We start from the raw sequence: 15,968 nt of genomic DNA on the forward strand, positions 1-15,968 counted from the left end.
AGTATGACCATCCTTTCAAATATTTAAATTGGGCTATCATATCACCTCTTACTCTTTTCTTCTCCAGGGTGAGAGAATATAACATGCCCAAAGTCACCCAGTGGGTTTTCATGGATAAGTGAGGATTCAAACCCTGGTCTTCTAAAGTACTAGTCCAACATTCAAACCAATACACCACACTCACTCCTGTAATTAACATTAACATCCGACATAAAACAGATCAAATTCTTGCTCATCAATAATATATTATGCCACCCTTTAGCTTCCCCAAGATAGTTTTTTTTGTAGTTACTCTGGGGCTACGCAGACAGCCCCAAAGGAGTGGCCTCCAGCCGCCCCTTTTAGAGCTAGATCGGGGCCATAGCAACTGCACACTGTAGCCCTGATCTGGCCTTTGTATGGCACAAAAAGCAGCTGCTTTTTGTGCTCCACAAAGGGCATGATAGCCATGGCACTGAGGCTTTACAGCACTCCTTCAGTGCTGCATGCAGACACAGTGCAAGAGGAGCACCGTGACACTGTGTGACATGTGGAGTGGTGCACAGCATCATGCCACCCTGGGGACAGAGTTGGGGCATGCGTCATGTGGACGTTACACCCTGACTTTGCCCCCAAGCCAGCCTTTAAGGCTGGTCTGCACAGGGCCAAATATTACATATCCCTCTCTGTTGGCTTTATCCTTCTAAGCTAATTTTGATCTACTTTGGACATCCCTATACCCACCATGACTAGAAAAAATATAAACAAAAATGTCGTCAACTCCACAGATGGATCTTTCATGTAATACACAGGATGCATTCGCATTGCAGAAGTAATCCAGACTGACACGACTTTAACTGCCATGGCTCAGTGCTAAGGAATTCTGGGAACTGTAGTTTTGTAAGATATTTAGCTTTCTCTGCCAAAGAGCTCTGGTGCCAAAACAAACTACAATTCTCAGAATTTCGTAGCATTGAACCATGGCAGTCAAGGTGGTGTCAATCTGGATATTTTTTCTGCAGTGCAGATTCAGCCACAATTTGCCTTTAGGGTGAACTCATTTGTAGTGAAATAAGAGGTTCTACAGTCAATAACTATGTAGGTTTTGCAAATTACAAATAGCTCTCGCCATTTCCCCCCTGTATTGACAGATGTTTGTTTGTTTGTTTTGCAAGCTGGCAAACATATTTTTTCTTGCTTTAAAAAAAAGCAATACAGTAGTACTTTTGGTGACATTACATTTGTATGTCTGTGATAATGATAAGAAAACAGGTTATAGAAAAGCTGGCAGTGGTTTGCTATTATTGTATAATGTAGGATTCTTGATTATATATCAAACCAAAACCAACTCTGTAAATTTTACTCTTGCAAATTTTCCATCTGTAAGGATGACATAGATCTGTAAAATTTTCCCAGGTCATAAATACACAACAAGAATAAACATGCACCAGCAATACGGTGATCTACAATTCTTCTTCAAGCAGCAGAGGAAATGTGCCCTTGGCCACCTTTTGATTGGCCACTTTGGTGAGAGGTTTGATATAGCACAACTCATTTACATTCTTCCATGTGAGTTTCCGAAGGTTTAGAGACAAACCTGGAATTGTATTCTTTAGGTTCTGCCCACCATTTTAAGAAATTATGACTGACACCCTATACAAGCAGGGGTGTAACACTACAGGGGGAGACAAAATGAAGGCATTGCTTACCAGATAAGAATTCAGCATCCCGATGAACTGTTCCTTTAGTCTCCAAATTTCTAGCATTGCAAAGAGTGAGACACTGAAAATCATTCATACTTAAAGCTCTTCTATTTGCTGTGTTCACATTCTCTTGGCTCAAGTGAAGTCTGAAGATATTGCAATGCTAGAAATTAGGGAAATGAAGGAAAATTCCATTGGCAGTTCAGTTCTTTTCTGGGGAAGCAATACTTTACTCCCTCCCCCCACCTTCATATGATGACACCCAAATATATTTCTCTATGTCTCAGACTGATGCAGTGACTAAGGATGGCATCTCTCCTCTGAATGCCTGTCTTGGGGCAGTAATGGACTGGATGAGGGAAAACTGACTCAAGCTGAATCCAGGTAAGATGGAGGTACTCGTTATAGGAAACCCAAGCCCAGGTATGGAATTATGTCAGCCAGTTCTGGATGGGGTCACACTTCCCCTGAAAGACTCTGTCCGCAGCTCCTTGACTCGTCGCTTCACCTGACAGCTCAGGTGGATGCGACAGTCAGGAGCACGTGTTATCAGCTTCGGCTGATACACCAGCTGCGCCCCTTCCTGGAGCAGGGAGACCTTGAAACAGTTGTACATGCACTGTTCACCTCTCGATTGGACTTCTGTAATGCACTCTACATGGGGCTACCCTTGTGTCACGTTCAGAAACTTCAACTTGTACAAAATATGGCAGCCAGGTTAATTACAGGTACTCGTCGTAACGAACACATAACGCCAGTTTTGAAATCCCTTCACTGGCTATCAATTAGTTTCCGGGCAAGGTACAAGGTGTTGTTGATTACCTTCAAAGCCCTACATGGCTTGGGTCCAGAACACTTAAGGGATCACCTACCTCCATACTGTCCGTCCCACAATCTAAGGTCCTTGGGGAAGAATCTACTTCAGCCAATAAAATCTAGGCTAACTTCAGTCACCCAGGAGGCCTTTTCCACCACAGCTCTGAAGCTATGGAATGACCTGCCGAAGGAGATCCACGACATTTCTACTCTTACAGCCTTTAAGAAGGCTCTTAAGACGGATTTCTTCTGGCAGGCCTTCCCTACCTTGTTCCACTCCCCATTTAGTGTGACTTACGTCACTCTGTCCACCAGTTATTCTCTTAAATTTAATAAGAAGAATTAAATTAAAATTAATTAAAATAAAATCCTTGCCTCAAGAAGAAGAGCCCTCCCTCCATCCCGTCATCATCAGACCTGGGAGGGAGTGAAAAAGAGAGGCCCGATTTCCATCAGGCCTAACTGTGAATGTACTCACTTCGCTCTCTTAAATTTTATTGTATTTTATTTAATTTTTTGTATTTTATTTTATTCTCTTTCTTTTTATTGTTGTAACCTGCCCGGATTCCTTGTGATTGGGCAGGCTATAAATAAATTATTATCATTATCATTATCATTATCATTATTATTATTATTATTTCTATACCTCTCTGTGTAAGCAGAGCATAAAGTGGTGCCAGCTAACTTAAGTAACAATAGCAACAGCAACTACATTTCTATACTGTTTATCAGTGAATTAACATTCCCTAAATTATTTACTATGTGTATGCCAATTGCTCCCAACAAGCTGGGTACTGGTTTTATCATCTTGGGAAAGGATGGAGGGCTGAGTGGACCTGGAGCCCTGCCTGGGATCAAACTCACAACCTTGTGTCTGTGTGCAGGTGCAGTACTGGCATTTAACCACTGTGCCACCAGGGCTCCTGTAAATCCTAGAACGCTGAGGAGGGACAGAGGCAGTCAGCACAACAGTGGAGTAAGCAATCTTTCTGGACACACCTTCATGGCCAGCCAGTGGCCATGTAGATTAGGGGAATGCAATAGTGCCCAGGTGCTGTGCACAGCCAAACAAACATTTGTGTAAGGAAACATTGGATATCTCCTTACACAAATACCTTAAGAAGCACATCTCCAATGTAACCCCTACTTATGCTAGCATAACGCTCGCACATGTTTCTAGGTTCAACTGAAATTTTCTTTTTATCTTTTTGGTTCTATGATGCAAGACTCAAGGATGAAGAATTACAGAATATTGTAACTGTGTCATCTTACTGCTATATTAGGACATATAGCATACAGAAATGGTTAATCATGTTATTCCTCACCCATACACACACACACACACACATGCACACAAAGACATGCATTGAATGGAATGGAAACAGTTCACAATGGGGGGGTGGAGTCAGGAAGAAGTAGTCACCAAGAATAAACAATAATTTTACACAAATGGCTGCTTGATATTGTAGAACACCTGCTGTCCTAACCTCCAGGCATTCATTAACAGAATTGACATGATAGTCAAGTATTTGCCTTGTGGTTGAAACATACAGTAAATTGTTATCCTTACTTTTATTGGTATACCAACAATACAAACACTGGGTAGCTTGTTCCATGATTGTCATTCTGTGTCATAGTGAAAAACTTAATTAAGTGATGGGTAAAAAAAAAACAGACCACTAAAATGAGCTGTATTTCAACTTACAGTACCTTTGAATGGGAAAGAAAGTTCTACAATAGTTATAGTAAAAGATCATATGTTTTTCAGTTCAGAATTCTGTGTGTCATTTTTAGATAATTTTTATGCCACATACTTCTTTTAAGATTAGAATAGATCTGTAATTTAAGCTGTTTTGTGGACCTACCTGTCCTAAAATGGTGGCATATAAATGTGGAAACTAAATGAATATTTAAAACTTTTACATTTCCTGGCTCACTCATTTCCAGATTTTCTGCAAGACTTATGATTGTTCCCACTTTATAGATGAGCTATTTTAAGATTTAAAAATGCAACACCAAGAGTTATTTGATGCATCTAAGAAAATTTCATTTATTAATTACATTGTTATCCTGTACATCATTCAAGAAACTACAGACAATCAGTACACAATCAGTGCTTAGCCATACGTTCTTCAGATATGAACCATTACTGAATTATCTGATCAGTCACATTTGGGTGAGGAATTGATTGTAGAGAGATCGTGTTCCCAGGGAATTTCAGAGGTGCTTGCCTGATCTTTTTAGTTTTATCTCTCATAGCCACTTTTCTGGCTAGCTGAATTAGCTGTATCTGCTTTAAGACATGCCTATACAAATGCATCAGATCTTGTCTGATCTTGAAAGCTAAAGGAAGACCACCAATGAATATCAGGTGCTGCCAGCTATATTTCAGAGGAAGGAACTGATAAAACCACATCTGAGTATTTCTTGGCTAAGAAAACCCTATGAAATCCATGGGGTTACAATAAATCAACAGGCAGCTTGAAAGCACATACATACACATACAACTTTCATTGAGAGCTTCAAACCACCTGCCAATGTAAAACAAATCTTCAGAGAGAAATACGATGATAAGCTAGGTTTTAAAGTATTAATGTTGTTGTTTTTGTTGTGTGCCTTCAAGTAGTTTCCAATTTATTGGCAAGATTTGTTTAGATGATGTTTACCATCATCCAGAGACATGTGGTGGGGTGTTATCAGTACACTGATGACACCCAAATATACTTCTCTATGTCTCAGACTGAAGCAGTGACTAAGGATGGCATCTCTCCTCTGAATGCCTGTCTTGGGGCGGTAATGGACTGGATGAGGGAAAACCGACTCAGGCTGAATCCAGGTAAGACAGAGGTACTTGCTATAGAAACCCCGAATCCAGGAATGGAGTTGTGTCAGTCAGTTCTGGATGGGGTCACACTTCCCCTGAAGGATTCTGTTCACAGTTTGGAGGTGCTCCTTGACTCATCGCTCCAACTGACAGCTCAGGTGGATGCGACAGTCAAGAGCGCCTGCTATCGCCTTTATCTGATACGCCAACTGCGCCCCTTCCTGGAGCCGAGGGACCTGGAAACAGTAGTACATGCACTGGTAACCTCTCGATTGGACTTCTGTAATGCGCTCTACTTGGGGCTACCCTTGCGCCAAGTTCAGAAACTTCAGCTGGTACAAAATATGGCAGCCAGATTGATCTCGGGAACTTCTAGGAATGACCATATAACACCGGTCTTGAAGTCCCTGCACTGGCTGCCTATTAGTTTCCGGGCAAAGTACAAGGTGTTGGTGATCACCTTTAAAGTCCTACATGGCTTGGCCCCAGAATACTTGAGGGAACGCCTTCTTCCCTATTGTCTGCCCCGCACACTAAGGTCCTCTGGAAGAAATCTACTACGGCCAAAAAAATCTAGGTTAACATCAGTTTCCCAGAGGGCCTTCTCTACTACTGCTCCTGAACTATGGAACGACCTGCTGGAGGAGATCCGTCACATTTCCACTCTGGCAGCTTTCAAGAAAGCACTCAAGACGGATCTCTTCCGGCAGGCCTTTCCAACTTAGTTACCCTCCCCAGATATAGAGATATTTGTCCCCTCATCTGTCTATTTTCCCCTGCCAATGTTTCTGCCTATTTTTGTTTGTTCAATGTTTTTAATGTTGTTAATGTTTTTAATGTTTTTAATGTTTTAATATTATTACTATTTAATTCTGTTTTAGTACTGGGAATGGGATGGTGGTGGTAGGTCTAGGGTTTGATTTTTTAACTCTATTGTAATTTGTTGTATTTTATTTTTGTAACCCGCCCGGATTCTTCGTGATTGGGCGGGCTAGAAATAAGTCTATTATTATTATTATTATTATTATTATTATTATTATTATTATTATTATTATTACCATTGCCTTCCTCTGAGGCTGAGAGCATGTGATTTGCCCAAGGTCACCCAGTGGGTTTCCTGGCCAAATGGGGACTCAAATGTTGGTCTCTAAAGCTGCAATCCAACATTCAATAATCATTATAAACATTTTAATATATTTTCCAGTTGAAGTAGTAAATATTCAGTTATTTATTTTGCTCTTCTGCAGCATCATATAATTAGAATAATTGCTCTTCTTATTATTTTAAACACAAAAGGCACTCTAACCCAATTTTTAACAAATTTCCTTCTGATGCTGGTAGCCAGTAGATCATTTACACACGCGCGCGCGCGCACGCGCGCGTGCATGTGTGTGTGTATATATATATATATATATTCTCACTCCTTTCAATGGCAAGGAGAAATTCCTAGCTAGAAAAAAACATACTGAGGTTAATTTGACATGACTGTGACAACTTTCCCAATTACCTGCTTTATTAAATACCTAGGCGCCTGAAGCATTTGCTGCTGGATTCTTACAATCAGGTAATAAGATTCCAGAAAAATCCTCATAGCTGCTCATGAAAATGCCACTACAGAGTATAAAGCATTCACATTGTTCTTTAAAGTTAGAGGACAAATAATTTCAGAAATAGCATCCTGAACTTCTCCAACATAGATTGTTGAGAAACAAAATATTCCCAGTGCCCCCAAAACCTTCTTTGATGCCTCAGTAGCTTCCTTTGCTCTGTCTTGAAATGCTAGCACCTCCTGCATGTCTCATCTACTGTAGGTATATCTATATTCTCAGTGGTTTCATCCTTCACTGGTTCAAGCTTCTAAGTGCTCTGCAAGTCTCTTCTGTTCCTTCTCTAGACAGCTGCATCATCAGGCTGAACTAAATATGATCCTAGAGCTGTATGATGAAATATTGAGACATTTTTCCACTTTCCATTTTAATATTTTAATTCAGCCATTAGGGCTGAAGGGTGGGATATAAATACCTAAATAAATAAATGAATAAATATGTAGCAATTGGGTCTTTCTATTTTTACTTTTAAAAGATTACCATCCAGCAAGGATGTATCTCTTGAAAGTGGTGAATTTGACAGTATTGTCTGCCGCCGCACATAATAATTTTTCTCTTCCTGCCCCCAAGAATGAAATTTCCATGCCATCCCCAAATTTCTAGCATTGCAGAGAAAGTCACACCTAGAACTCATATATTTGCTGTATTCACACTCCCTTGGTAACTTTGCCTGCCCCCTCTTTTGGATGAACAAACTTGTTTCTAAATGTTTATCTGTTTTATGTTACTGCAGTGTTAGAAAACTGAAGACTAAAGGGAAAATTCATTGGGGGCACATAATTGTTATTTGGCACCTTCCCCCTAGATTCTTCTTTCGACCAGCAACAGTTTAACATTGACAATGAATTGTCTTTGGGCAAGTGACACCTTTTTCCATAACAGAAAACTACAGCCTATTCTCACCCCCATTCATTTATTGTGTATTTTGAGAGGTCCCTGCATGTGTCTCATGATATTTTTCTGATGTGGGGAGGGGAAACGTTTGGTTCAGGAGGCATCTGCTTCCCACAAGTGCTAACCTTGCGTGCAGAAGGCTCCACAATGTGGACCAATAATTATCTTAATGGTGCCTATTTTTGAAGGCTTCTGCTTATCCCCACCTCTGCCACCCATTCTGAGAGCCGTATATCTTTCCCATGACTGCCACTAAATATGAGGACCTCCTACTGCCCCACCACTATGACATCAGATATGGGAACCTTCTAGGTGTTCCTGTGTTAGACTTTATTTGCCTAGTCTCACTACTGGACACCACCACCCTGCATAACTGCTGCCACTACAGACACTCAAACATTCTAATAACGTTTATGTAGCATTCTCAGAGGCACATGTGTATAATACAAAAATAATTTATTAAGCAGAAGCTCACCATAAAGTTTAATATTATTTATTTAAAACATTTGAATCCAGACTGGCACTAAGTAACGAACTCTCACTCATATTCCTAAACTGAACCCTCACATCTTTCACTCTCTTTAACTCTGATATCTGCCTAACCTTCCCCCCCCCCAAAACTCCCTTCAGACAGTAAGCCCATCACCAGTCACTCCCATGTTCTGTACTCTCATCCTCTCCTGACAGAAATTACTTTAGTACATTAACTATACATTACAGTTGCCCCTCTGTTTGCACGGACTTCAGATCCGCAACTCTCACTTACTCATGAGAAGCAAACGGAGTTTAAAATGGGGTGCACATTTGAAGCACACGCCCGCAGCCACTCATGGGCACGTGCCCCCATTTCAAGCCTATGGGGCTTGCATATATGCAGGTTTCTGTTTTTGTGGGAGGTCCAGAACGGATCCCCCATGAAAATGGAGGACTGATTGAACATACAGTACATAGTCATACTTTACCTTAATTTCTTTAATAGCAATAGCTATTACTGTATAGCTAATAGGTTGTGTCCGGTGGTGGGACTAGGCAAATAATAAACACAATAACATTTTTTACATAAGTCTAGGATATCAAACTGTCACTATTGCCTTTTTTTAATGACATACTTTGCTAAGTAAATGGTTGTTCCACCAAGGCTTTGGTTGTTGTGGTTTTGTTTATAATGCTCAAGAAACATTTAATGCTTGGTCACCATTAGCAAGTCAGAATTGCATCAAATTAATCAGGAAACAATGCATTTATAATTTGGAGTGAATTGTTTGTTTTTCTTTTAGGCCATCCATATGCTAACGTTATTAACTGCCTGTCAGCTAACAACAGTGAAAAATGTTGTGAGCTAGAGACTTTAGTGCATGATGAAAACTGCATCCATATTTTTACATGAAAGATAGAACCATGTTCTCATGTACACTCTTACAAGAGTGTCAGGGGGAGAACTAACTAAATGTAGACCTGCTGGTCACTTGGCTCACATCCCACCCACCCCACACCTGTACTGGGAAAAATATTTTGGGAAATGGGGCAACAGTTGGAGGTAAAATTACTAGGTGGTGGGAGGATACAGATGGCATGTTGTCCTAAGACAGGAGGCTATATTCAGACAGTAAGAAAGAGCATGGTTAGGCTTTACAAAGATCTGGCATGACAGTAGTACATTAGCGCTCTCTCTCTCTCTCTCTCTCTCTCTCTCTCTCTATCTATCTATCTATATATATATACCCTGCATATTCTTTTCTGTATATCTAGATCGTTGCAGCAGGATGTAGGAATGCCATTCAGAGAAATTATTTTTGAGATCCAGTAAGCATCAACCATGGTTATGCATTAAATACAGAATATTTGGGTCATTCCAGTCCTTAGTTAATCTCCTCTTGAGGCAATAAGTGCCACTTCTGTGCAGGAAGAATTATTCATGAGGGATAGTCATGCAGATGCGGTATCCTTGTCTGAATTGTTGCAATCATTTAAGTAAAGAAGAACCAATGAAAGAAGTATAGTCTCTCTCTTATACCTACCCATATGCATAAAATACTAGACATTTATAATGCATGCTTTCCTGAAGAAGATGACAATGATGAAAATGACAGAGGTAGTGATCTGGAATGTACAGTAAGATTTGTTACTCGATTGTACCCTCTTGTATGTGAACAGACTGAGAAGAAATTTCCTCAGAAGCATGTTTCTAAAAGCAAGGCAATATTTATACAACCTATTTTCTGTTCATACAGTTCTTTAGGTATCAGGATAAGGGGTAAAATGTCCAGCGTACGAAACTGTCCAAGTTCCAGCCTTGTGCAAGGCAGTATCAGGGCTTCTGACATGTACAATGAGATTGAAGAGGGGTGAGACAGATGCCCTACTATCCGGCTTGAGCAGGCTGTCGGGGGTTGTGTGGCTACTGAAGGGTGACACTGCTGAAGAAGCTTCACTTTTCACTGAGGCCCCATTGCCAATATAAGATGAATGCAGCTGCTCCTTTTGGCAAGATCAGGATGTCTTGCAAGTGAGTGGTGGAAGGGAATGAGAAGATGCCTGAGCAGATTACAGAGCCAGTTTCATAAGAAGAGAGGAGGGGGGGGGGCTCAGTTCCCTTGTCAGCCTGCCAAGGATCAAGAAGGAGAAGGAGAAGGGTGCTGTAAATCCCCTACATTCCTTGTCAGAGGTCAAATGAGGGCTTGCTTGGGTGCCACATAGAGGCTTCACTTCACAAGCCAGCACATGCGCGCATGCACACCTAACCGTGCACTTGCTGTCCAAAGGGAATGGTCTGCAAGTAGTATTCAAGTAGGATTATATTTCAAAACAATTAACAATGTTGAATCAAATGGAATAAATAGCTCTTTGCCTAATTACAGATTAAGTAAGGGAATACCTCCCCCCCCCCAAATTTGGGCCAAGCTTTGTTGTTCCAGAAGAAAGCAAAAATTTCAAGTTGCACGGTTTCTTGAACAGATAGAATAGGTTTATAATTCTCAGCTATAAAGCAGAGTGACTAAAGGCTGCTTATTCATGTCAGTATTTGAACTGCTTTGAAGCATTGTTGAAATGCTGGTAATCAACAACAACAACAACAACAACAGAAATATGCTGTGCATAACACAGAAATGAAATCATTTTGCCCATAAAGCCCAGAATCTACTCGTTCCATTCTCAATATTTTTAACTATCATACTATTCCATTCTAATTCCTGCTTATCAATCTATTACATGAGAGATAAATAATGATTTTGCCATTTCAGTTCCTTGCCTGTACAAATATAGATTAGCAGTAAGTCTCAGAGGGGAAAATAAGCTAGTCGTGTGCCTCAAAGAGAATAACAACTGTAAAATGCTACATGTTACAACTGTAGCATAAATTGTTCTGGAAGATCAAGCAAGATATAAATGAAATTGAGCACAACAGGCACTTAGACAATGCCAGTTCATTTCAGTGCAGCTTAGCTTCTGCTGGAGAACTTTGAGTGTGTTGTGTCTAATTATAGGATCATGATACTGTTTAGGATGATGATGTTGCTGCTGCTGCACACAAAAAGGCATTGTTTGAGACTACTCTTTTTCTGTCAAGAACAGAAGGAAAGCCACACTGATCATATCTTTATCCAGCTAATCCAGCATCTTTCTTCATACAATGGCTAGCCTAAACTTGCTGGCTGGCATGAAAGTAATAGCCATTCTCCAGATCCTCCAGGGTAGATCCATGGCAACTGATATTCAGTGACAAATTGCCTCTGAATGGGAGGTTTCATATATCCATCTTGACAGCTCAATTGTCTGTGATTTTGTCTTTAAAGCTACTCAAAGGTAGTTGTTATTGCCACATTGAATTGTTGTTGTGATTATTAATATTATCCCACCTGGTACCATGGAGTTTCAGAGCAGCATGCAATTAAAACTGATTTAAGCAGATTAAAACTGTTTAAAACAATAAAAATAAACAGATTAAAAACATATTCAACAAGTTTTAACAAGTGAGGTCTAAAAGGTTAAAACAGTTCAAAACCATGGATGAAATCCTTCATGGTCAAACATAACATAAGACTTCCATAGATGGGATTCTGCTACTGCTACTTTCTCACCACCCCCAGAACTCACCATTGGACAATTACAAACAGTTCCAATCAGCCATTCCATTGCTGGTAGAGTTTGGGGGAATCAGAGAATCATCTGGTTATGTCCTCATAGCTAAATGCAAACCAAGGACATATGTTGAAAGTCACTGGGGTCCATTGGTGATCTCAGTGGATGGGAACATAGTCAGACATTTTCTAGATCCTCTCTGTTCTCCAGCAGCAATGAAATGGCTGGGGAGGGGGAAGAGAATGTCTATGGAACGTCATTGTGGATGGATGGAGCAGAGGGGAGATAATCAGCCTCCAATAATGGCCCAAAATATACAAAGCATAGGGATCTTTTTTCCAATTTATACTTTGATTCTTCTGTTCATCAAAATATTTGCCTGGTAGCAATAGCCCCAGACTACCTGCTATACCAACAAATATAAATGAAGTTGTGCCCATAAACCTCTAGTTCTAGCATCAACTAATAAGTTACTTATTAAAAGTAATATCTTCTTTTAAGGGGTTGGTCTTTGAAATAAATGATTGGTCATACGGATAGGTAGAGAAGTACTGTAACACTTTAAAAAGTTACTTCTCATGAGGTTATATGTAACATCCATTACATGATACATCAAGCTGATATTTAGACTTTTAGAAGAAAATGAACCCGAAATCAGATTTAGTAAGGAATCAGCATGATTAGGATCATTTTATATAACAACCCATGTGACGTATGTCATAACTAATCCTCTTTAGTTGAATAATTTAAACACAGAGTCAGATGTCCAGAAATTTACAGCTCCTTTTAATTGTGGTCTCACAGGGTTTGAGAAGCTGGGGCTGAGACAGAAGGGACCCTACTCTCCAGCAGGAAGTGGTAGATGCTCAAGATACAATATTATCCTTCGCATACTGGCAAAGAAACAAGGAGAGATTACACCACTCCCAGCAACTGTTGAATAGAATGTGCTGATTAATTAAGCACCTGGTGTTTTGAGACAGCTGCCTATAAAACTTCCAGCAGCTAGCCAGCAGCTCTGTTATTTGCAACCATTTTATCTAGGAATGATAGTACTCTTTGGTATTTGTTTTCTTGGATTGGCTACAATTTGACTACTCTGTTTACTCCTTGCTGGCTTCATGTATTGGGATTAATGACTTGCTGTTATGACTTCTGAACCTTCTGACAATTGCCTTCTTGCTTCCTTTCATCTTGTTTGGATAATCTGTGACTGACCTAGACTGGATTAACTATCTGACAGCTCTTGCACTCCACCCACCTGCTCCTGGTCTACATGCTGACCAGCTAATAGGACAATGTGGCTATAAAACAGTATAGGGAAACCCTTCTTTTAACCTTAGCATTCCTCTGTTCCTCAATAATGGAACCAAGAGGGAGAGTATCAATTCCCTCTCTGTCCTCTTCTCTCTCTGTGTCTCTTGTCTTATTTCTTTCTCTCTCTCATTGCCTCCCACATCAACTATACCACAATTAGGCTTTTAAAGGCCATGAATGACTCCAATGGAAGCTTTGTAAGAACCCAAGTTCTGTGTGGCCCACTTCTGAAGGATGACTAGAAGGTTTTCAAAGAGTAATCACAGTGTATGGGACAAGTTAGTCTTTTTCCTCACCAATGGCATGACACTATCCCAAATATCCTGCCAAGTCAATTAGGCGTTTTAAAAGCTTAATTTCTGGGGCAAAAGGGAACATGTGGGCTGGACTAAACACCCTCCTGTAAAGTGTTGCCTGTGTTCTTAATAAGATTAGAGGCACCATTCATTTATTTTCAGAAATGAGTCTGTCACAAAGAGTTAATTTATAATTTGTCATTCCTTTCTTAATATGAGCTCATATATGTTGCACCATTTACTAGCTGCCAAGAAAGTAAACTCCTAACATTAGTCTTGGCCACTATACTTCTGTTACATTCATCATGAATTATTTCAGCCTTCATCAATTAGTTACTTGAGACAGAAACATACGTACAGTCTTCCCAGACTCTGTATAATTAGACAGACAATGCTGAACAGGAATCTGGTCAACAGCTTATGTAACTAATGCATGTGACATTCTGGTAACTGCAGGTTCTGCTACTAAGACATCAGTTGCATTATGTTACAGGATTAATATGCTACCCTAAAGGGGAAATAAAGGAAATTGGAATCTATAATATTCAACTGTAGCTTTCCAAATTCTATTGCGAGAAACAGAAATATGTAGATGAGGGCAATAAATACTGGTGAGTTTAGGATTGACATTCAATAAGATCAAACAGTCTATGTAAATTTCAAAGGCTGTATATTCTCAGCACAAATTTGATATAGATCACACCAATATTAATATTGTGTCCTCAATTATGGCTGTTAATTTTAACCACAGGTCATATTCTTATTTCCTTTCTGATCATCATTGTCTGGCATTGTGTATTGCAGTTATGGATTTGTACCCTAGAGTTACAGATCTACAACTGCTTCATATTCTATAAATTACATAGTCTTACTATAAGATAACAGATGTGCCCCCCAAAACACACCAGCTCACACCAACAGTCAGCTGATACATTGGATGAAGGAGGTCTGCTCAGCTGCTGATGGGGTGCAAGGAAAATGTTTTTTCCACCCCCTCTCACCAGCGAGCAAGGCCTGGGACAATTGGAAGCAGGTTCCCTGTTGCAGTTCCTCATTGCAAATTCACTTGCTAGGTGGGAGGGGGCTGGGAACTTCAATTGGCAACAGAATAGACCTCCTGCACCCAAATGCCCTTTTAGGCTGATAAGGTGGGCTGAGGGATATAGTGGTCAGGCCAGGAAATATTACTTGGTCATGCACACATAATTAAATAACCAGTGTAGAATATTGGTGATGATCACTTACTGTACAGAACCAATGAGCTGGTCAGAGATACTAATTTCAAAAAGCATGGGATGGAAGATTATCACAACCATTCCATCTCTAAAGTGCACTCCTGGTTACCACCTACAACTCAAGTAGAATGAAATATAAGCGGGGGGGGGGGGGGGAAGACTGACAACTAAGAGGTGAAACAGTTGGTTCCTTTGTGCTGCCATCCATGTGGCTTCAGAGTGTGGCATTTTGACAGTGCATGCTCTCAAGCCACCTGGAAGCCAGCTGCCCAGCTGCCTGCACATGAGTCAGCTTCCAGGCACTTTGGCAGCACTTATACACCGCACACCACCAGAGTGCCTTAAAACCTGCCACATCGGCTGTTTGCAGTTTCTTTTTCAGCCAGCAAAAAGGTGGATTGGGACTACGGCATGTATTTGCCACAGCCCCAATCCACCTTTGGAAGGGGCGGCCTGTTCAGCCCAAAAACAGAATGAGAATTTGACAAAACTCCATGTGAATATGTGTCAGGTCCTTTACATTTGCATCCCATCCCATAGCTAAGCACTAGTCAACCATGGCATTTAAGTGGATTGAGAAACACTACACCTTTTGAAGAATTCAACCCTGTGTTCATGGTTTAAACATTCAGACTCTCTTCACTAAAGGGGTATCAGTTGAAACTAAAGAAGCATCCAGGTAAAGGTATATAGATGGACATTGCTCCTCCCCTTTGTTAAATGGCTAATAAATTGTCATGCAGTAGAGGAGACTGAAGCAGTTTAAAAGATAGGGTAGTGAGTTGCACAAATGCAAGTTGTAATTACATCTGCAGAATTTACTAACTCACAACCTATGGTAGCATTCACTCTTTTAATGCTTGCCTATCATTCATGCAAAATAAAGAAGAGCCCACCTTGTTTTATACTGCAAATCACTGTGCATCTTATTCCCCTAATATGTTTAACTACCAAAAGAGAACATTGTGTATATATCTGTTAGGATGCAATGAAGATAATAAAAACTTCACTTTGATATTCAGAGATAATCTGCTAAGTATGGTCCAATACACACTGCAGAAATAATCCAGTTTGAGACTGCTTTAACTGCCCTGGCTCATGGGAACTGTAGTTTTTGTGAGACATTCAGCATACTCTGTCAGAGAGAGCTCTGGTGCCACAACAAACTACAGGTCCCAGGATTCCCTAGCACTGAGCCAGGGCAGTTAAAGTGGTCT

Source organism: Sceloporus undulatus, chromosome 5 (genome assembly GCF_019175285.1).
Source record: "Sceloporus undulatus isolate JIND9_A2432 ecotype Alabama chromosome 5, SceUnd_v1.1, whole genome shotgun sequence".
NCBI classification, from domain to species: domain Eukaryota; kingdom Metazoa; phylum Chordata; class Lepidosauria; order Squamata; family Phrynosomatidae; genus Sceloporus; species Sceloporus undulatus.